At 45.5% G+C, this 24,259-nt stretch overlaps 1 long non-coding RNA gene across 1 annotated transcript in view; it reads left to right on the top strand.

The window, feature by feature from the left end:
- Nucleotides 1-24,259, top strand: part of LOC138267602 (uncharacterized) — a 178,126-nt gene that overhangs the window by 137,717 nt on the left and 16,150 nt on the right. The window contains exon 2 of the long non-coding RNA XR_011199833.1: nucleotides 11,959-12,015. This is a non-coding gene — a long non-coding RNA (uncharacterized lncRNA). The remainder of the gene's footprint in view (nucleotides 1-11,958; nucleotides 12,016-24,259) is intronic.

Below are 24,259 nucleotides of genomic sequence, written 5' to 3'. Positions count from 1 at the left end.
GGCAACCCAGGCCATCCCCTTGTTATCCTGGAAGTAGTGATCTATGGCTTTACTGATCTGAAAACTGACCCCCATGTCAGCGAAGCAGTGGTGTGAAGGCGGCAAGAGAGAATTTTTGTCTGGACCTACCCCATCCAAGCAAGATCAGTAAGGGATTGTGATCTGAAAGGATTTAACCCAGATACTCTGCTCGTGTGCACTGTGTGACCAATGCCAATGGTGCAAAAACCATGTCCAGCCTAGAATGTAGCTTGTGTACCATCGAATAATGGGAGTGCTACCTGTCATTTGGATGCAATAAGCACCATAGTTCCCCCACCTGCAGATCATCATCCCAGGTGTTCAGATGTTGTGATACGGAGCAGAGGTGCGCCTCCAGGAGGGGAAGGGGTGGATCTATACATTGCTAGGTCCAGAACCCCGTTGTAATCCCCACACCAAAGTGTGTATGTTTTTGGGTCCATCAGCAGGGTGGGTTTCAAGAGTCATGTAAAAGGCACCTGGCCCGCAGTCAGGCCGTATACTGCCACCAGTGTTAAAGCTATCCCATCAAGTGTTCCCTCAACTACTGCATAGCGACCCTCAGGGTTTATCCTAGTGTGGGACACTATAAAGGGCACCCCCAAGGCCACCCACACCAGTACACCCCTTGCATAACTAGAGTATGTCGTAACATATACCCTGCCCCTCCATCGTCTACTCAATCTAGTGAACTCCAGTGATGTAAGATGTGTCTCCTAGAGACATGCGAAATGGGCCCGGTGCCTCCACAAGTAAGTGTAAATCTTGTGTCGCTTAATGTATGAGCCCATACCGCTCACATTCCATGTAATGAACTTATATTCCTGTACTACCATGGGAAATGTAATTTAGAATCGTAGGTTATCCCCAATTGTAGGAGCCAAATGAAAGATGCCAACACCCAGAGCCACACACACATATTCCCAACCCCCAACAGTACTTCAAACTCCTTTCCCCAGGCCACAGCGCAACAGTGCAGCAACAGGTCATAAATCCCACATAATGCGTGAAACAAACTGTGAAAGAATCCTGCGGATCGTAGGAGGTAAGATGTGGCAACCATAATTAGTTTCAACAAAAATCAGCCATCATGTCCTGTAGCACCACAACCAATACAAGTTGCCCCCATCCCACTGCCATTGTACATCAGGTCATCTCCTCTGGATCTGAGACAATTACGACAGCAGTCTTTTTCATGTTTAAGAAAAGGATATGGTAACAACTGAGTCTTCAGAGGAGATCATCGGGGTGACCTCTTGCATTGTCACCGGGAGGTTGTCTGGCAAGGCACCACTCATGGATTGTGTCTCTGAAGCGTCCAATGCACCAGCGCCGGTGCTGGAGCCAGGGAACCCCTCGCGAACCAGTGCAGCTACAACTTGCGGTCCTTCCTTCACTGCCTGTTCCCGGGAAGGGCCGGAGCGGTACTTATTAGCTGGCTGGTGCCGGTTCTGTGCCAGAGTCCAACCCTCCTCTGTGTCCTGGTCATCCAATGGCATATGTTCCCCTTTGGATTTCAACCAGTCCCAAGGCTCACGGATGGACTGGAAAAAAAGTGCTTTAATACCATCCAGTACTCAAAGTTTAGCTGGAAAAACAAATGCGTATTTGATCCCTAGCTGGTGGAGTTTAAGCTTCACTATGTATTAGGACGGCCTATGTTTTTGCACATCAGCTGTATAGTCTTGGAATATTGTAACTGTCTAGTTCTCTACCTACGAAGGGCTTTTGGTGCTAGCAATCTGTAGGATATTATCCCTGTTTTGGTAATTGAAAAGGCACGCCACCACTAGGTGCGGGGGGTGCTATGGACGCTGGTGGCTGGGCCAGTACCCAGTGCAGCAGTTCCACTGAAAAGAAGGTGGAGGTTTTGTACCCTAGGACGGTTTGTGTTAGCCATTTTTTCAGGTACAGATCCATGCTCGCCCCCTCCATCTTCTGGGCAGGCCCACTACCCGAATGTTTTTCAGGCGCAATCTTCCTTCTGCATCCTCCGTTTTGCATTTCAGAAGGTGCACCTCTCACTACAGGGCCAGCAGTTTGGTCTGTGTTTCCGATACAACAGGTTAGATCCATTATGATTGCATCATGTGTGGACATTCTCTCTTTCAGTTTATTATGTTCCTCACACATGTGACCCATGTCAATGAATAAGTGTTCATATTTGGTTCCAGAGTTGCCTGCAGAGTTGCCTGCAAGCCCTGCATAGCAACAATGTGCTCCGTAAACTCTTTGTGTGTGCCTGCCTAGGAACAGTGCGCCTCCAACTGATAGGCAGCAGCCAGTTGTCCTCCAGTCGCTGCCCTCAATCCGGATCGGGCGTTCGTGGCAGGGTGGTCGGGTTCAGGCCACTCTTTGGGTCAGGATAGATGCGAGGCAGGAGGAGCTTGCAATTATGCGAGTGCTTCCGTCGCCATCTTGTCCACGCCCCTCAGTGCCTATCTTAAGGAGAACTGACAAGAGCCACACAACAGTTGTATGATACACTATCATCGATCAGTACACCACTTGAGCACTACATTTCTTATATATGTGTGGGGCATTACATAATTTCAGGGGTAATCACCTTGTGACCCTGCTCTTTTTAAAAATGTATTTTATATTTTTCCCTTGCTCATTTTTTTTAAACTATGGCCCACATTAAACTAACCTACCTGAAATTAAGAATTGCCATACGATATAATGAAGGAGATGTCATAGCCAGGTGACGGAGTTGAGCTATACCCAGACACACTAACTATATGGTAGCCCTATCACCTATCACAAGTCTGTTGCATTTTTATTTAAAGTTGCACTCTATTTTTCACACTTTCACAACTGGATTGGCATGCACTATACAAAAAGCTAAACTCATTGACTTTGTTGCTGACTGCCACCATGTAACTATTTTTCATTATTATAGCATATTTGAGTAGCAAACATTCACAAAAAAGGAGTATGTATTTTTTTAAGTCTGGCATTAGCCAACATCTTTTGATTTTACTAAAAGTCTATTTATAATTTAAGGCAAAATGTCTGGATTACTGGTCACGAAAAACTGGGCAAAATTTGCGACTTTTTTTTTTGTGACTTGCAAAGAATTTTATTAACCAAGCTATGTACTAATAGGTCAGTTCATACAAATTCTGATCCGGGGTGAGCCTCAGTCTGTCTTACATAATGAATATTAAGAAGGCAAATTGCAAATCACTCTGATTGGTGGCCAACACAGGAATGGTGGCCTGCTAGGGTCACCGGACCACCATGTCTGTGATCAGTCAACGCCCAGGACATGCTGTTTGGGGTCAAGGAGAACAAGTTTACAAGTTCTTTTTGTCCTTGGGGCAAGTAGGCACAATCCCCTGCAGCACAAATCCTTTGGCTGCCAGTTTACAGGGAAGAGAACTGTCCGCAGTTGAGGTGATATTTGTTTCCATGTGTTAATGCTGTTCAAACTTGTATTTGTGGTTCATTAATGCAAAGCCTCTATTATTAGGATGAGCACTCTAAATAAACACTGTAAGATCACACTGAACTACTGACAGTGATGCCAGTAAAAACATGTGTGTACAATATGAAGCTGTGTATAATGCTACCAAAATGCAAATATTTGCAGAAGCTTGTAAGCAAGATTGATAATTATTTCCTTTCAAAATAAAATGTTCATAAAAAATGCAAGTAAGAAAAAACCGTTTTGCTAAGTTACTGAGAAATGTTCTGTACTATTTCTCTGAAGTATAATTTAGTAAACTGTGTTGATGCATGCTAGCATTTCCAAAAAATATTCCTAATGGAAAATCAGTGAAAGCGTTTTCAACAAGATATTGGGAAACATGAAAATGAAAAGATTAGAGAAGAGCTGGTGAAAATCCTTAAAACATGCATTCTAGTAGGTTTGCACTGACTCCAAGGCATTCCAGCCCTGGAACTGTTGCTCACTGCCTCCTCCAGCCCCGGTATGTAGATCTGTGGGAAGATGGCAAAATATGAAAAGTACTAGAGTGGGGCTTGAAATTGCCAATATTCAAGCCCTACTGTTGTATTAACCCTGACATAATCAGAGAGGTTATTTATCAGAGCTCTTACATAATGAGATTGCTGAAATAATTTGTCGTCCCACTACATGGCACCAAAGGGACAAGTAGATTTTTTTTAAAGGACAAGTAGACTTATGAAACAATCTGCCCCATGGATAAGTATATATTTTAGACATTTCACTCCCCTGGATCATCTTTATGTAAAGTAAACCTTTTTTAATGTATCCTGTTTTAATTAAAAGAAACTGGGTTTTTAAAAAGTATTTTTTGGGGGAAATGTTTGTTTGAGAGTTGGCACTGGTTCTCTAGACAACTGACTACTGCCCAACATTTTTTTTTAATTCACCAAGGAGAAGTAGTTCTTCATTTTGTGAATAGTACCACTCTAGCTCAGGAATCAGTAACTTTTCAGTATTTTACGACCAGATTACGGTATATATCTCATACAGATTTGGAAGGGGAGCCTACAGCCCACTTCTTACAAATAGCCAATTTGTATGGGGTTGCAACACCTTTTGATGAGTCAGTCAACGTTTGGAGACTCCTAAAATGGGATTGACACGTATGAAAAAGCTGTTTTGAATTCACACATTCTAAATTACAATGTTTGATACCATAAAAATGGTTCATACATCTGGCACCTTGTTCCTCGTAGGGGCTTTCAGCCAGCCCGCTTCATAAATTTGTCCATTGTTGTGTCCTTTGTGTTATTTTGTACCCACTACAACATGGGGCAATTAGTCAGTCCACTTCAGCCAGTGGATAACTTTATTGTGAATGGCATCATTCTGCTCTTTCACAAGGTGCACATTCTGCACACAATGTAGTACCCTTCAGTGTCAGGGACTACTACAGCAATGTGTACTTTTTGAGTCCAAAAATTATTTTTGATTTCAGCCAAAGCGTTTTTCTATTGGTGAGGGCTGGTAGGTCCCAACAGCAATAACGTTTTACAAAAAGCACTGGAAGTGCCAAAAATAATGCTTTTAAACACTGCAGCTATCTTTGAATGCAAAAAACGATGATACACTATAGACAATACCCTTCCCAGACAGACATTCAGTTTGGAACTAGTAGCGGCTCAGGATGCATCACACTGTAGATGAAATTAGCAGTACGTGCGCATGCCAGTAGGACTGTCTGGAGAGCTGAAGGAGGCTCTATGAAAAAAGGTAGAAGAAGGAAAGAAATTAGAGGGAACCCATAAAAGGAAAAACTGGAAAACTAAACGTCTTGCCCCAGGCCAGACACTAAGGTGCACTCATTTCCAAGAAGAAATAGACGTGTTCAGGACAAAAGCCATTACACACAGGATAATAGAGAGTTGAGATCAGGTAACCGCTTGGAGCCAGCAGTATGCTGTCATGTAATAAACAGAATGTGATTGATGCATAGATAAGGGCAGACCGAAAAACTCACTATTTATGTATATGTATGTGTAGTTTTTATTACATGGGTCTGGCAGACAACTATATCTGCAAGTCCTTCCCAAGAGGGGGTAGCAGGGATTATGACAATGCAAATCTTCTATCCTTCACAGTTTGTCAAAGGATGTTACCTACACCAAAATCCTTGCTAAGTACAGTAGCCTGTGAGATTATATTAAACAAAATACCTGCCTATATACATTAACATGGTGCAATGACAATCCATCTGTGAGATGCTATCAGTGCAGTCATAGAACATGTGGTGAGTGATGTAATATGTGCGGGCACAAACAGTGCATGATGAGGGCACGAGTCATAGTTACTTTGTGCTTAACCTTCCGTGGGCGGCCTAGCCAAAGGCTGTGTGCGGGGAGACTTAACTTGACGGGATGGGTGCAGGATCAAACCCCCTCCCCCTATGCTAACGCCCAACCCCACTGGTTCCTTGTGATTTACTAGGGGCCATGCTAGGACTTGCAGTGGATCCAGAGAACCTCTCACAAATTTGTTTGGGGCTTTTTTGTCCCTATGTAGGTGCTCCTATGGGACACCCCCACATGGCCCAGGGGGACAGGGTGCCCATACCCTGGTTCCTTATATCCAGACACATGACTCATCTGTACAATCAGCCAGTAAGGTGGGACCCTTGCAGTTACATTGCTGTACTATTTCCCTGTGATACTTCATAGTTCACTCTGCTGTTGATGTATTACTATATTTTAACCTGCACAGTTCTCTGTCAGCCTGGAGAGGCTGCAGGCGACATTCATATTTTAAGCAGAATAAATGATGAAAATATGAGGGGGAATAGCAGTGCTGTGTGATACCAGAGGAGGCAGACGTATCATCTTACATTGAGACAAGTGAGGCATGTCATAGTAGTAGGGGGACACTGCTGTATGTTTGGTCTGGCAAAGGATGAGTGCCAATTCCAGACCGGTGGGGGCAAGTGCGACCAAACCAATATGAAGAGGAGTTCAGACTCTTGGAAGAGAGTGAAGCAGAGCTGTTGCAGATGCTTGTCTTCTACTTAGTAAACTTAACTTGGGGTGTCCCATGGATCTTCTCTTAGCCACAGAATTACAGGTTGTGCAGCATCCCACCCACCTCAACCACTAAATAACTGTTACCTATGTGGTACACAGCCTCCAAGTACAGTCTCTCTCTAGTACCCAAAGCAGGTCTAATATCTTACCAGTGTGCTTAGGAATTATGTGTTTCGAAATAGGATCTGCCAATACTTGATCTGTCTACTTGTGGGGTATAATGCTGTCTTTGTTTTTAGTAACTGTTGTAAGCTTGAAGTACGTCAATAGGGAGTCTCTTCACACCACTCACAGTTCACCAATGAGGTCCACTCCCACCTAATCCTATGCTTGCTATGATGTAATTAGCAAGGAGTGTTTCATGTCAGTCTAAATACCTTATCACTGATGATATCCAGTTCCTTTATCTCCCCTGACTGTTCGATTATTTCTCAGTCACTTTCTCTTGATCACTGCCTCTTTTATGCAGCATCTCTGTTTCCACCTCCCATTTTCTGTATTTTGGCTTCTTTAGCTTTATCTTTTAGTCTCTCTTGCTCTCTCTTAAACAATACTTTATTATGAGCCCATCTCTTGTTACTCCTTCCACTCTCCCGCATGACATCTGTCTTTATCTGATGCTCCCCATTCACTCTCTGCCTTTACTCTTATCATTTTTCATGCGCTCCATTTACTCTTTTTCTCATACTTTATTTTTTCTCGTCTGCATGCTCTCAATCTCTTTCTTTCTCATTTCCCAACTGTGACTTACATTTCCTTTCGATTTTACTCTAGCTCCCTCGCTTTGTTATTTTTTTCTGTTGCTTGCTATCTCTTTATGTCTTTTATAAAATCGTACTCTCGCCCTTGCTCTTTCTATTCCTCCAGCTCACTCTCTACTATTCCCTATGACTGTCTTTCCATGACTTCCTTAATCTCTTGTCTTTCTTGCGTATAAATTAACTCTTTCTTTTGCTTTCTCCCACTAACACTTTCACACTCTTTTGCTGTATTTTCTCTCTTTCTCTCACACACATTCGTTCACTTCCACTTCCACATTTGCTTGATCATTCTCAAGCTTCGTTTAACCAGTCTTGCATTCTCTTTCTATTTCTTACAGTCTTTTTTCCTGTTTCTCTTGCTTTCCCTTCATGTCTTCGTACAACCTTGTGCTCTCTCTCTCTCTCCTCATCTCTCACTTTCTCGCAGTCTCTGTCATTAGTCCCCTTCAGCCTTTCTGTCACTCTGTTTACCCCTTTCACTTTCTTTTTCCACCACCCTCTGTTTCCACCACATTCCCTTAATCTTGTTCTTTCGTTCTCACTCTTCCTTAAACTCCCTCTCACAATCTCTTTCTATTTGCATATTTCTTTTGTTCTCTCTTTATCTCATCCGCACTCTTGTGAACTGTCGCGATTTCCTCTCACACTCTGTCTTTCTCTTGCGCTTCTGCTCTCTAGGAATCTTTCTGTTTGTCACTTCTAGCCTGTGCTCTTTTTTCCTATCTGTATCCCTCTAGTGTCTTTTCTGTGTCCATCTCTCTCAAGTTGTTCTTGTTAGGTCGAGCCAACTAGACAGCACAAGATGCCTTGTTGCAGAATACCCATTATGGACTTACCAGGAGTTTATAGGGGATTATAGACCACATGTTGCTTACCATGGGTTGGCTTTCTTGTCACTCCCAGTTGCTTCTTATTTGATGGCATTCCTTGTCCCAGCTTGTCCCAGCTTGCCCATCTTGTGCTTGTCTCCCTCCTAGAACACAGCCTTTTTACCATCGATTGGTTGCCTTCTATTTGTCCACTGAGGCCTATTGGCTTTGTCATTACTTGTTCTCTTTCTGACTTGCGCTCCGTTTCCTTGATTGGCGTGAATTGAAACTTTGACCCAGTTTTCCTTTCCTTCCCTTACAGTGAAATGAAAAAAAAGATGATCAGGTCGCAGCTTAAAATAATCCTTTGAGTGTTAAACAGAGCGAAAGAGGCCCACGCCTGCCCAGGGGAGAGCATTGCGGGGGAGGAAAGGCAGGGGTGACAAGGTGGCGGCATGCAGATGAACATGTCTGCTGTTGCTGTAATCCCCTGGGGCTGCCTGGCCCTTTCTACGCTAACCGGAAGTCACACAGATTGTCAGTTAAGTGCCTGCGCTGCCCCCGTGTGACAGCTCCTCGTGACCAGTCCCCACCAGGCTGTAAGAGAGACAATAACCGAGGACAAGGCCTCAAAGTTAACAAGCACTGATAAAGCCAATTTGTTTTTTGTATCGTGAAATTATGTTAGCAAACTTCACTAAACATAGAACACGTAGAGGATGAACCGCAGAACTGCAAGCTCCACTAACACTCACAGAGACCAAGTAAGCTTGGGCACCTGACTGAGACAGCTGTAAAAAAACTAACCTAGGGTTACTTTTCTTTGCGTTCTAATATGAAGTGTGCTGGCCCTTCTGGCTGGGCTGTTCCAACTGAAGCAAACCCAGTGCTCAGTGTGGTTGTCTACAGAGGCACTGACGAGAACGATGGACTGGAATGGAGCCCGGGTCATTACCAGTGGCTGAATCCATGTTTGTTTTTCTTGGTGAGGCCCTGAGCGTGAAGGGTATTGCCAGACATGGGTCTCCTGCTGCTGTGTCATAGATTTGAAGCTGCAGCTCGTTGATGAGGCCCTAACACAACTGAAACTGCCCTGACGTTGCTTTCATTTGTTAGGCGAGGCTGTGGACTTGCATTTGGGCTGGGCTGCTCCTGATGGATCAGGACAAGCCTGGACAAGTCTGTTGTGTAATAGGCTGTTGTTCTACTCATGCTTGCCCTAGTCATTACACTACTAATGAGTCGTTCCCACCTCCATGACAGGAAATGGTGTAAAGGAAGCTCACCCAACCAGCTGAGTACTACAAGTGCTCTTACCTTCCCAGCATTCTCCTGACATACTATTCCTAGATATAGGCCATAAAACAAGGGTGAGAGGGTGTGCCATAATGAATGGGACCAGTAGGAGTGGGATTAGGAGTAATGAAGAGTACCAGTAAGTAATAAGGCCATTACCTCTACGTCTTTTGCTTCACCTCGTTCTTATTACTGAGGAATGCCAAGCACCAATGAACTTCGACAATAACCATTGTCATATAAGATTTCAAAGCACACTCATTGGGTCATTATGACCCCGGCGGTCGGTGTAATAGTGGAGGTAGTACCGCCAACAGGCTGGTGGTACATACCTCCACTATTATTACTGCCAAGTTAACACACCGACCGCCACGGCGGTAACGACTGCCGGGCTGGAGACTACAGTCTCAAGCCAGCGGCCGTCACTAGGGTGCCATGGAATTTTGACCCAGCCCACTGCCATGGTTTCTGGGGTTTCTGTACCGCCACAGAAACCATGGCGGTAGGCACTATCAGTGCCAGGGAATTCCTTCCCTGGCACTGATAGGGGTCTCCCCTGCCCCCCTCTCCAGAGTACTCACCCACCCTCCCACTCTGACCCCCCCATAAACACACATACATACACACCCATGCACACATGCATACACACAATTACCCACGCATGCATACATTCATACACACTCACTCACACCAACACTCACGAACATACATCCAGGCACACATGCACTCACATGACACAACATGCAGATACACACACACCCACTCATGCACACATGCATGCACGCATTCAAACACAGTCACACACCCCCAACCCGACTTACCTGCTTGCAGGGGGTCCTCCGGCAGGAGACAGGACGCAGCACTGCTGCCAGCAGCAGCGTCCGCCAGCAAAACACTGCCAGGCTGTATCATGGGACATGATACAGTAGGCGGCGTTTTGCTGGCGTGGCGCTGCTGCTTGCAGCAGCGCCACCTTACCGCAGTCCGCCACCATGACCATAGCCGGAATTCCGTCAGCCTTCTGGCAGAATTCCGGCTACGGTCATAATTCTATGGACGGTCGGTAGCCACGGCGACGGTATGCCGTCGCCATGGCAGGAGGCGACATTTGCCGCCAATGTCATAATGAGGGCCTCAGTGATTTATTGACGCTTGCAACTTTATGAGGTAATAGAGCTTAACACACCAGCCCCAAACTTTTTGTTCAACTCATGTAGCCCAGGAAGTCCATAATGATGGAAAAAAAGGGTGAGGAATTTCCTAGGTAGCTGCCCTGCAGATCTCGAACAGGGGCACCCCTCTGAATTCCAAGTATGAAGCAGATCTGGCAATATTGAATAATATGGCTGAAGGCAACTTGATTTGGTTTTCCACAACTTCTAGAACAGAGTAACATTCTTTGCTCTCATCTACCGCTTTCAAGGGCTTTTTAAAATCAGATAGAATGGATTGGGAAGTGTATGCTCCAAATATTCCTGCCCTCAAAGCCAAGTCAGAACTTGAATGTACGTTTTCCAGAGCAGAATCCATTTTATTATATATGGCATCCTTCAAAATTGTGTCCTTTGTCATTGACGTTCTGCCCACCAAGCTTCCTACCACAGAATCCACTGGGACTGCATTAGAAACTTACTAACAGTTGTATCTGTTCTTGTCATTCGTGGAGAACCACATCTGTAACATAAATGAATCGTAAGACCTACTTGAAGAGGACAAACAAGCTGCCTTAATAGAGTCTCTGATGACATACCAGGTTCTTTGGGAGTAGGAAAACCTATATTTTATCTCACATGTGAATGAATGGATGGATGGTAATAAGTCCTTACCCACATATTTTCCCCTTTCTTCCTCGGGAGAGAGCACCACCTTTCTGCTGTCAGCATCTGAAGATTCTGAATAGGGTTCCACACCAAACATATTGCTCATCTCTTTGTCCACTGTCACCTTGTTTCTATTCCAGCCACGGTCGCCTTTATCAGATTTTTTTTATTCCAGCATCCTCCATAAGACCATAAGTTCTTCCCTTCTTTGTTGGAGGAAGAGGAACTGGCTGAAGACGAGCTAAAGAAGGGAGAAGGAGATATATTTTTCCTCTTCATATCATGTTTTCATCAGGAAGCAAAGAAGGATATATCGATTGCAAAGTCTTTTTAAAATTAAAACTCATTTCACGGTGTATATAGTGAAGATTTGCCTTGCTTTCCTTCCTTCGCGCCAAAATGAAAGTCCATTCATGAGCACTTCATCCACTTTCCCTAAGCATGCATGACTGATAGCACTACTTGTCCATTCGTCCACAGCAGGACGCCAGCATGGGCAGCTGCAGGCTTTGTTCCCATTCCAAATGAGATGAATCCAAGCTGTAAACTACCAACCAAATCCTTCCTCAAACCCATCTGTAACAGGGTCACAGAAATGGAGGTGCACAAGGGTTTTTATTTTTATAATGTTTGTGGTTTATTGATTTTTAGAGGGTATTGCAGTCTTGTAATTCTTTCTTTGCTCTCTGTTAGTTATGATCTTCGTCTTTGCCTGCCCACGTGGTCTTCACTCTTTCTCTCTCTGTATTCTTCTTTTCCCAGATGGTGACTCAGGAGGCGCATAGAATGAAAGACGAATACAGGAAGGTTGGTATGTAGGTACGTAGTACAACTACTGTTTTCCTCTTTCTCTCCCTTTTTTTTCCCTTTTCTGTCTGGCTCTCATCTCCTCTCTTGTCTTGTACTTCTTTTCCTTTCTTCGCTGATTTTTCTTTGCCTTTTCTGTGTTTTTCTTCCTTTTGAGCTTTCTTACTGTCTATCTCGTTTTCTTCTTCTGTCTCTTGCTAGGTTTCTCTTTTGTTTCCTCTCTGGTGCCCTGTCTTTCCTCTTATTACTGGCCTGGTTGCCTCTTCTTTCTCTCTCTCTATTTCCCGTCTTGTATGTGCTGTTCTGACCCAAGTAGTCTACTTGGTATTATTGAGATCCACCCGTAGTAACCCCCGCGTTCCATAAGTATGAGGAAAAAAAAATTAAACAAACCCTACTCCCAAGCTGAATCACAAAAAAAAAACTAACAAAAACAAAAAAAAACATATTGAAAGCCAAACGGAAATATTCCCTTAATCAACTCCTCCCCACCGATCCCGCTCTAACGACTCCCTTTTCCCCCTTGTTGTTGCTGTTGGACCGTACCTGGTTAGGCCACACTCTTCCCAGAGTGTGGCCGATCTGTGCACTTCGTCGCCTCCTGCTCGTCCCACCGGGTGTCTGGAAAAACCTCTCGCCGTTGTCTCCTCTGGCATCCTGCTTCCAGCATCTTCTTGTTTCTCCTCTGTTGCGGTCGGCGCGGCGGTGTCAGCGGCATTTGGAGAATCCGTCTCTCTCTGGTTGCGGTCGTATTGGGGTTTAAAACCCCTCCTCCGGCTTGGTGCTCTCCATCATTGGATGTCGTGACATTTTCTTCCGGATCGCCTATTCCCGATCCAGAAGTACCCCCAGGACATCGCTGTGCCGTATTCCCAATGATCGGCCCGACACATTCACTCCCCATGGACAGTGGCTGTTAGACCCATGTGCTGAAAGGATACCTAGAAAGGTAATCTGCATTGGATAGCAGGGAGCCTGGCGAATGCTGCACCTGGAAGGAGAAAGATTGGAGGGATAAAAACCAACGAAGCACTTGTGCGTTGGTGTCCTTATGGCGTGCCAACCAGGTTAAGGGAGCATGATCAGTAAGCAATATGAAGGGACGGCCTGTTAAATACTACCGTAATGATTCAATAGCACATTTGATCGCAAGACATTCCTTATCAAGGGTGGGTAATTTTTCTTGCGGGGTAGAAGTTTCCTGCTCAGGTATACTATAGATTGATAGAGTCTGTGCTGATGTATCTGCGACAGAACGGCTCCTATCCCTTGATCAGAAGCATCAGTTTGAACCTGAAAGGGGCAACGCAGTACAAGCTTGGTTGTCAGGAGATGTTTTAATTGTTCGAATCTGGCTTTTTTTACAATCGGTGAGATGAGTGATCTGATTGGGTTTATTTTTTTCCAGTAATGCAGAGAGGGAGGCTGCAATTTCTGGAAAATGAGGGATAAATCGCCTGTAATATCCTACCATCCCTAAGAAGGCCCTGACATCTTTTTTCCATCGAGGCAGCGGAATTTGTGTGATGGCATGTAATTTTTCTAGCTGGGATTTCACCATTCCATCTCCAATCACATACCCTAGGTAATTAATATTATCATGCCCTATCTTACATTTTTCCGGGTTCGCCGTGAGGCCTGCTTCTCTAAGAGTGTGTAAAATACTGGTTAAATATGAGGTATGGTCATCCCAGGTAATACTATAGATAATGATGTCATCTAAGTAGGCAGCAGCGTAGTCCTGAAAGGGACGGAGAACCATATCTATCAGTCGCTGAAAGGTAGCAGGTGCATGTAGGAAAGTACCATCTTTCTTGGCATGTTATCCCCAATTTTACATGTATGTCAGTATGCTTTTGCCTGTCTCACTGGGATCCTGCTAGCCAGGACCCCAGTGCTCATAGTTTGTGGCCTAAATGTGTATGCCTGTGTAGTGCCTAACTGTGTCACTGAGGCTCTGCTAATCAGAACCTCAGTGCTCATTCTCTCTCTGCCTTTAAATTTGTCACTATAGGCTAGTGACCACTTTTACCAATTTCAATTGGCATACTGGAACATCCTTATAATTCCCTAGTATATGGTACCTAGCTACCCAGGGTATTGGGGTTCCAGGAGATCCCTATGGGCTGCAGCATTTCTTTTGCCACCCATAGGGAGATCAGACAAACCTTTACACAGGACTGCCATTGCAGCCTGAGTGAAATAATGCACATGTTATTTCACAGCCATTTTGACTGCACTTAAGTAACTTATAAGTCACCTATATGTCTAACCTTCACTTGCACTAGCAAAGGTGCCCCCACATAGTTCAGGGCCATTTCCCCGGACTTTGTGAGTGCGGGGACACTATTACACTTGTGCACTACATATAGGTCAATACCTATGTGTAGCTTCACAATGGTAACTCCGAATATGGCCATGTAACATGTCTAAGATCATGGAATTGTCCCCCCATGCTAAATCTGGTATTGGGAAGCCAGTTCCATGCATCCTGGGGACTCCACTATGGACCCCCAGTACTGCCAAACCAGCTCTCTGGGGTTTTCTCTGTAGCTACAGCTGCTGCCACCCCACAGACAGGGTTCTGCCCTCCTGGGGTCTGGGCAGCCCAGTCCCAGAAAGGCAGAACAAAGCATTTCCTCTGAGAGCAGGCTGTTACACCCTCTCTCTTTGGAAATAGGTGTTAAAGGCTGGGGAGGGGTAGCCTCTCCCAGCCTCTGGAAATGCTTTGAAAGGCACAGATGGTGCCCTCCTTGCATAAGCCAGTCTACACCGGTTCAGGGAACCCCCAGCCCCTGCTCTGGCACGAAACTGGACAAAGGAAAGGGCAGTGACCACTCCCCTGTCCATCACCACCCCAGGGGTGGTGCCCAGAGCTCCTCCAGTGTGTCTCAGACCTCTGCCATCTTGTTTCCAGAGGTGTGGGAGCACTCTGGAGGCCTCTGAGTGGCCAGTGCCAGCAGGTGACATCAGAGACCCCTCCTGATAGGTGCATACCTGACTAGGTGGCCAGTCCGCCTCTGATAGCTATTTAGGGTCTTTCCAGTGGGCTTTTCCTCAGATTGCGACTTGCAAGAATTCATCAGGGTTCCTATGCACTTCTCTCTTCGACTTTTGCCAAGGATCGACCGCTGACTGCTCCAGGACGCCTGCAAAACTGCAACAAAGTAGCCAGAAGACTACCAGCGACATTGTAGCGCCTAATCCTGCCGGCTTTCTCAACTGTTTCCTGGTGGTGCATGCTCTGGGGGCTGCCTGCCTTCACCCTGCACCGAAAGCCACAAAGAAATCTCCCGTGGGTCTACGAAATCTTCCCCCTGCTCCAGCAGGCATCAGACTTCAGCTTCACCGCTACTCTGGGTCCTCTCTCATCCTGACGAGCGTGGCCCCTGGAACACAGGTGGTGGACCCAGGTGACCCAGACTATCCAGTGGTCCAACTGTCCAAACTTGGAGGAGGTAAGTCCTTGCCTTCCCTCCCCAGACAGTAATCCTGTGCATTGTGTGATCTGCGGCTACAAGGGCTTCTGTACACATTTCCAAGAAATCCTGCATGCACAGCCGAGCCTAGGTCCCCAGCACTCCGTCCTGCGATGCTCAGCTTCCTGAGTTGATCTCCGGTGTCGTGGGACCTCTCTTTGCAGTGTTGAGATGACCGCCATGTTCAGACTTCTTGAACCCGTGTTCAAGGACGTCTGTGGGTGCTTCCTTCCTATCCGAGGGATCTCTACGTTGCTGAGGGCCCCCTCTGTCTCCTGACCCAAGTGGTGACATCCTGGTCCTTCCTGGGCCCGGGCAGCACTCTTTTCCTCCAACCGCGACTCTTGCAGCTGGCAAGGCTTGTTTGCGGTATTTTGCCAAGGAAACAACTCTGCATCCTCCAGCACGCCGGGGGACATCTTCTACATGAAGAAGAACTTCCTACCTCCTTTCGTTGTTGCAAAACCTGCAGCTTCTTCCAACCGGAGGCAGCCATTTTGCACCTTCATCTGGGGTTAAGGGGGCTCCTGCCCCCACGGACACTTTAGCGCCTCTTGGACTTGGTCACCTTCCTTTGCAGGTCTTCAGGTCCAGGAATCCGTCTTAAGTGCTTTGCAGTCTGTTGTCTTGCAAAATCCTTTATCACAACTTTAGTGTGTTTCTGGGGAAATAGTACTTACTCCTACTTTCCAGGGTCTTGGGGTGGGGTCTCCTTTACACCCTTAGTGTTTTCTTACACTCCCAGCGACCCTCTACACACTACACTAGCCTAGGGGTCCATTCATGGTTCGCATACTTTCTGACTGTTTTACTTACCTGATTTGGTTAGTTGTGTATATTTTGTGTATGTTACTTACCTCCTAAGGGAGTGTATCCTCTGAGATTTTTTGGCACATTGTCACTAAAATAAAGTACCTTTATTTTTGGTAACTATGAGTATTGTCTTTCTTATGATATAGTACTTATATGATATAAGTGGTATTGCAGGAGCTTTGCATGTCTCCTAGGTCAGCCTTGGATACTCTGCTGTAGCTACCTCTATCAGCCTAAGCTGCTAGAACACTACTGCACTCTACTAATAAGGGATAACTGGACTTGGCATAAGGTGTAAGTACCATTGGTACCCACTACAAGCCAGGCCAGCCTCCTACAGTGCATCATGCAAACCAAGTGGAAGGACCGTAAATTGGTAGAGACCAGTTAAGTCTAATGTGGTCATATATTTGGCTTTCCCTAAGCGCTCGAGTAGATCATCAATCCTAGGCATAGGATAGGTGTCAAAATGACAGAGGGCATTAACTTGTCTAAATTCAATACAAAATCTAATAGTTCTATCTGGTTTTGGAACTAAAACTATGGGTGAGCACCGAGGACTAGAGGAGCACTCAATAATTCCTGCTTGTAACATGTCTCTCACCTCCTGTTCTACCATTTTCCGTCTGGCTTCTGGTATCCGGTATGGTCTCTGTCGGGCTACTCTGTCTCCTATTGTTCAGATATGATGTTGTATTAAGTGAGTTCTTCTTGGGTTTTTTTAAAAAACATCATGATTATTACTCACTATCTCAGATAATTGAGAGCGCTGGGTGGGTGAGAGAAAACCACCAAGCTGGGGCATACATATCTCATTGTTGTCTTGTGTCTCTGTGGGATATAGAGGTATGTCGTCTTCTGTTCCAGTAGAAATGTACATACACCGGAGAGAATCATCTGATCATGCCACAAATTTAAAAGGTTGATGTGATATATTTGCTCTCTACCTGACCCGGAGGGTATTTCAATTTTGGATGCTTCGGGAGTAACTTTTTCAAGGATAGTATAGGGGCCTTGCCAATTGGCCAGTAGTTTGTTCTCTGTGGTGGGCAACAACACTAATACTTTTTGACTTACAGTTAAGTTTTCTGGGTCTACTAGTTTTATCATAATAGGCTTTTTGTTTTTCTTGGGCTTCTTTTAAACACTTGTGAGCTTCTTCCCACACTGTGTGTAAGTTTTCTTTTAGGTCTTTAGTGTAGGTTAAAACATCTTTGGTTTCTTCCTCTGTCTCTTCCCATTGTTCTGCTAGCATATGTAACAAAAAGAAGCTCAAAGGGGCTGTGTCCCGTGGATGACTCTACATGGGTCTGGAGGGCATATAGAACTAGTGGTAGTTTTTTCTCCAAGTTCTTCCCTGATTCATTAATGATTTTACGCAGTAGGTTCTTGATAGTTTTATTATAGTGCTCAACAAGGCCATCAGTTTGTGGGTGGTAGACTGATGTCCGAATCTGTTGTACTCCCAGTACCTGACATACTTCAGACATTAATCGGGACATAAAAGGAGTCCCTTGATCTGTAAGAATTTCCTTGGGAAACCCCACTCTTGAAGAAAACTCTATCATAGCCTGTGCTATCGTCTTTGTGGTCATACTGGTTGAGGGAATAGCCTCAGGATACCGGGTGGCGCAATCTACCAAAACTAGAAGATATTGATGCCCCTTTACAGATGGGATTTAGGGGCCTACCAAATCCATACCATCTCTTGTGAATGGGACTTCTATTGTGGGAAGAGGATGGAGAGGAACTTTAGGATTGGTGGAGGGATTTATTAGTTGGCATTTGGGACAGGCCTGATAATGCTTCCTAATATCGCCGTATACCCCTGGCCAGTAGAACCTTTTTGTTATAGACTGTTCTGTTTTCTCTCGACCGAGATGTCCTTCACCATTATCACCATGAACTAAGTGGAGCACTTGATCCCGATAGGCCTGCGGAATCACCAGCTGGGGTTCCCGGTTATTGGAGCTGGGGCAAACTCTATACAATAAATCCTTATTGAGTTGGAAAGTCGGACCTACCAACTGGGTATCAGGGGATAAGGCTATCTGCCACGCATTCTTCAGGGTTGGGTCTTCTCTTTGTGACTGTCGAAATTGTCCGGCAATGGACATTATGGCATTCGGAAGTTCAATGTTATTTTTCCGGTTTTAGCCGAGTCATTTTGATACAGTCGCTTGTTTTCTCGTTTTTGAGACTTAATGAGTCTCTCTTTTGGGTTGGTTTCCTCTATGCTGAAGGATACAAAGGGAGCTTCCCTCCACCAGCTCTCGGTAAGGTTATTCTGATTTAATGTGTCTAGTAGTTCGGGAAATGCTTCATAGTCCGTCCCTACAATAAGGTCTTCCCCTAAATTAGGAATCACCCCTACTGATATGCACTCCTCTTGTCCTCTCCAATTGATTTCTATATTGGCGACTGGATAGGTTTTCCGATCTCCGTGTACACAAGTGATTAGCTCTTGAGCATCCAGGTTCCCTTGATCTGGTCGCACATATGCTTGATTCACTACACTTTGACTACAACCAGAATCAATGAGTATGAGCCTCCTTTCTTTATTCACTAACATAGGGGTGGTATATCTTGTCATGGTTTGTCCCAACCATGAAACTCGTCCTTTCGCCATTCCTATTTCCATTGGTTCTTCCTGCTTCTTTTTGAGAGGTCAATGCCTTGCTATGTGCCCCCAGTCGGCACAATGAAAGCATTGGGGCCCCATAGTGAAGTCTCTGGATGGGCCACGTGGGATACTGGTTTTGTCCATGCTAGGACCTGGTACAGGTTTGGGAAGAAGTGGTTTTGGGTTAGGAGCCCGAATGGACATGGGGATAGTTTTTGCATGGGAGCTTCTAAACGCTGGGGCTCGATGGAAGGCGCATGCTAGGTCAATAGCAGTGGTATTATTGAGGCGTTTGGAGAATCCTTCTCTCCCCGGTCACGGTCGTATTGGGGTTTAAAAACCTCTCCTCCGGCTGGGCGCTCTCCGTCATTGGATGTCGTGACGTTTTCTTCCGGATCGTCTATTCCCGATCCGGAAGTACCCCCGGGGCATCGCTGGGACGTATTCTCAATGATCGGCCCGACATACCATCCTAGAGTAGAACTTTGATAACACTAGCTAAAAGGTTGAATCCCAGTCAGGCCCTTTAATAGCTTTCGTCTTAAGTATATACTCTTTCTAAGCCCGCAGGGAGAGAGATATTATTAAAGAAACATGCTTCTATGCTTTGTGGTCCAAGCACAGCCGGGCCCTGCAGATTTATTTCCAAAGTCCTCCTCTCTGAATAAAACAAGAAAAAACAGGAGAAAGATGAGAAGGTAAGCCTACTCCAGGTGGGAGAGCTTCCTTTTCAGCATTTCCTGTTATTTTCTGTCTCGTGGGTGTGGGATCACCTCATTAGTAATGACTGGGATGAGGGACATAGAGGTAATGTGTCTCAGAGCAATGAGATTAATGTAACCCTTCCATTCACCGTTATTTGTTGGTCCAAGGAACAGCTTGTGAAACAGCAGTTCAGGCTTCCCTCATGTGCACTGAATAGTTACAGCACTGGCAACAGCACCACCCACCTTCCTGGATCTTGCATATGCTTGCATTCTCTATTGCGAGGTCCTGTTTAGGAGAAGTGCAATCAATTGTGGAAGACATGAAAAATAGAAGGGGTGTAAATCAGCACAGGCCTGGGGTGTTGAGTGGGAGGCTGTGTATAAGTACAGTGGAGCTGGAAGAGAAAACAGGTTGTGGGTGCATGTGTTTGTGCAGACTGTCAGACCCCTTTGAGGGGGCCACAGGGCGGGCAAGGGCTCTGGCCCCAACTACGGTGGTTGAGGCTGTATGCCACAGGTGTTCTAGAGTCTCTTACCAGGGCTAGGCATACTGATCCAAGTGCAACCCTTTCTGCACTTGAGTGTCAGGGTAGTCAAGCTGAACAGTCACAGGCTTCTCAGGGAGGTAGTGTCAGGGGCAAGAGCTCAGAACTCAACAGTCAACCAACAGACACAATAAAGTATTATCCAGTCTGGTACTAATCTTTTAAGTAAAAGAAAGTATTCTAATCACAGAGTATTACTAAACACTAAGCATTCCAAAGTTGGCTTAGTTACAGGATTGTATACCTTTAAGGGATCTAATCAAATACAGCTTTCCCGATAGTGCTTACTTCCTACCACCTTCTGTCCCTTGGTTGATTCTGGCTAAAGTATATGTTCAGGCATAGGATAGGCACAGGTGCAGATCATGAGTCATTAAACCAAAGAATGGCCTGTAGGTCATTTCACTTGTAATTTGCCCCAACACGTCTGTGCTGGCAAAGTTTGGCATTAGCAGCTACAGTTTTCCTCTGTCAAATTCAGGCACAATTTCAGTTCATGGAGGCACAGTAACCGGTTTCCTGCTCACTGATGCTGGTGAGTAACAGGTGCAGGCTAATGGGATCAACTTTTTCACTCTCTTTTGCTTCTGCGTCAAGACAAGAGACCATGGATGGCACGAACACTGAGCCATGCACTCAGCAGTCTTGTCGGCAGTCGCAGCGTTCAGGGCCCATACAGACAGGCATTCCTCTTCTGCTGTTGCAGTCTTGGAGGCCACTGTCAATGAAGTTGGTCTATTGTCTTCAGCCGTGGTGGTCCTGGCACCAGCCCTGGTCACACAGCAGTTCTTTGAGTACTCAGGGGGGAACCCTTTCCCTGGTCATGAAGGACTTAAAACTGCAGCAAAGTAGGGTGCTGTGGATTCCACTTTCATACACTTTTTTGAGGCAAGGGGTGTTGATCCACTGTCTCAGACCTTAGAACAGATCTGAGTTGATTCACTTTTAAATGTCATTTCCACGCTGCTCTCCAGAAGTAGTCTTTGTGCAAAGTGATGGTTCTCACAGCAGGCAACAATGGGGCTGGCTCCTAGCAGGTGTATCCAAGACACAGGGATAGTGAAGTGTGAGTTCTATGCACCTGGCTGCCATCACATTCCTGAAGCAGTAATCAGGGAGAAACAACAGGGCAGGCCCTGCCTAGAAACTTCCTTACATTGAACTACAGAAAGTTCAGTCACACCCCTCACCCCTACCATTTAGTAATCAATCTTGCAAATGGCAGTGTTCAGGAAGATCTGATCAGTGGCCTTTTGCTAACAAGGTCCTCGTGAAATCTCCTCATTCTCCATCCTGTGCCATGCTAATCCAAGGGCATCTAGAATGGATCCCATTGACCTTGGTACTCAAACTCACACAACACACAGGGTTCTACTGCCATTCTTGTACGACACATGCACTACACATTCAGAGACACTCAGCATATGCATGGTTTATGCCAGCACAAGGTTCTGGGTTTCACATAACAAAAGAACTTTACATGACAGTGGTCAGTAGACTGTTCTCACTGACACAGAGAAAATGTCTGGTCACACTATAAATTTACAAAACATGGCATGCTGGTATCACTGTTTTAAGCAATGTACCCAAGGTAAGGACTGTACTCCATTGTCTAGTATGAGGACACGCTCACCTTGCATTGCCAAGGACAAGCCAGGGACATGACTACATATCTGCATGTATGCTAGGTTAGCATGCTGCTTAGCTCAAAGTAAAAGTCAGGATACCAGTTTCACTTGCAGTCAGGCACCTAGGGAGAGATGCATTCCTGTTTATCATGCAAGGGACGTTTTTATTGCAACACATACACTCATTGTGCACAGGCAGTTTGCATACAACGGTTGCACACATATATGTGGTGCTGTCAGTGGTAGATATATATCTGGTGCTGTCTGTCACTTATTTAATGCAATTTGATGATGAGACTGCCCATTTCACCTCTGGACATATGCCATTGCTTGGATGCTTGGCACTAAAAAGTAAGATGTTTGCTTCTAGTAATATATTTTTGGGTCTCTCCTGTTGTCCCTTTAAGTTAGTAAAGTTGTCACAAGTTATTGGCCCAGGGCTGTAATGTGGCAGGTAGACCGCAACATTGGTGGCGGTCCAGACCGTCACCGCTAGTGTAGCTGTCTATAGACTGCCACATTCGTAATGAGGCCCAATGTCTTTTACCTATATGTTTAGGTTTGGAGTGTAGTGGATGTATAAACAGAGATGCAGCTGCAGCACTGCCTAGAACACTAAGAATGGGGAATTACCACTGGGAACAGAGACAGCTGCAACACTGCCTAGAGGACATAGAATGGAGAAGTTACCAACAGGAAAAGAGAAAAAGCTGCATACTGTCTAGAGGACTAAGAATAAGGAATTACCACTGGGACCACAGAATCAGCTGCAGCACTGTCTAGAGGATGTAGAATGCGGAACTACCCCTGGGATCGGAGAAGCAGCTGCAGCATTGCCTAGAGGACTAAGAATGATGAATTACCGGCGGGACCAGAGAAGCAGCCTGCAGCACATCCTAGTGGACTTAGAATGAGGGATTACCACTGGGACCAGAGAAGCAGCTGCAGCATTGTCTACAGGACTAAGAAGGAGGAATTAGCACTGGGAACAAAGAAGCAGCTAGCAGCACTGTGTAGAGGATTTAGGATGAGGAATTACCACTGGGACCAGAGAAGCAGTTAGCAGCACTGCCTATAGGAATTAGAATGAGGAATTCCCGATGGGACCAGGGAGGCAGCTTGCAGCATTGTCCAGAGGACTTAGAATGAGGAATTAATGATGAGCCCAGAGCAGCAACTAGCAGCACTTCCTAGAAGGCTAAGAATTAGGAATTACCACTGGAACCAGAGAAGCAGCTGCAGCACTGTCTAGAAGACTTAGAATGAGGAATTACCCCTGGGACCAGAGAAGCAGCTAGCAGCATTGAAGCACCTTGCAGCATTGTCTAGAGGACTTAGAATGAGGAATTACCAATGGGACCAGAAATGCAGCTAGCAGCACATCTTAGAGGACTAAAAATGAGGAATTACCACTAGGACCAGAGAAGCAGCTGCAGCACTTCCTAGAAGACCAAGAATGAGGAATTACCACTTGGACCAGAGAAGCAGCTGCAGGACTGTTTAGAGGACTTAGAATGAAGAATTACCACTGGGGACAGAGAAGCAGCTGCAGCACTGTTTAGAGGACTTAGAATGAGGAATTACCACTAGGACCAGAGAAGCAGCTGCAGCATTGTATACAGGACTAAGAATGAGGAATTACCACTGAGACCAGAGAAGCAGATAGCAGGACTGCCTAGAGGACTTAGAATGAGTAATTTTGGACAGGTCCAGACAAGCAGCTTGCAGCATTGTCTAGAGGACTTAGAATGAGGAATTACCGACAGGACCAGAGAAACAGCTTGCAGCACTTCCTTGAGGTCTAATAATGAGGAATTACCACTGGGGCCAGAGAAGCAGCTGCAGCACTGTCTAGAGGACTTAGAATGATGAATTATCACTGGGACCGGAGAAGCAGTGCAGCATTGACTATGGGACTACGAATGAGAAATTACCACTGGGACCAGATCAGTAGATAGCAGCACTGTTTAGAGGACTTAGAATGAGGAATTACCAACAGGGCAAGCAAAGCAGCTTCCAGCATTGTCTAGAGGACTTAAAATAAAGAATTACCAGCAGGACCAGAGAAGCACCCAGCAGCACTTCCCAGAGAACTAAGAATGATGAATTACCACTGGGACCAGGGAAGCAGCTGCAGTGCCGTCTATAGGATTTAGAATGAGGATTTACCACTGGGACTAGAGAAGCAGCTGCAGTGTTGTCTACAGGATTAAAGATGAGGAATTACCACTAAAATCAGAGAATCATCTGCAGCACTGTCTAGAGGAGTTAGAATGAGGAATTACCACTGGGACAAGAGAAGAAGCTGCAGCCTTATCTACAGGACTAAGAATGAAGAATTACCACTGGCACCAGAGAAGCAGTTAGCAGCACTGTCTAGAGGACTTGGAATAAGGAATTACCACTGGGACCAGAGAAGCAGCTGCAGCACTGTCTAGAGGACTTTGAATAAGACATTACC

The sequence above is a fragment of the Pleurodeles waltl genome, chromosome 12 (assembly GCF_031143425.1).
Source record: "Pleurodeles waltl isolate 20211129_DDA chromosome 12, aPleWal1.hap1.20221129, whole genome shotgun sequence".
Classification (NCBI taxonomy): Eukaryota; Metazoa; Chordata; class Amphibia; order Caudata; family Salamandridae; genus Pleurodeles; species Pleurodeles waltl.
The sequence above is the reverse complement of the archived record's forward strand: the minus strand, read 5'-3'. Positions and strand labels throughout refer to the sequence as shown.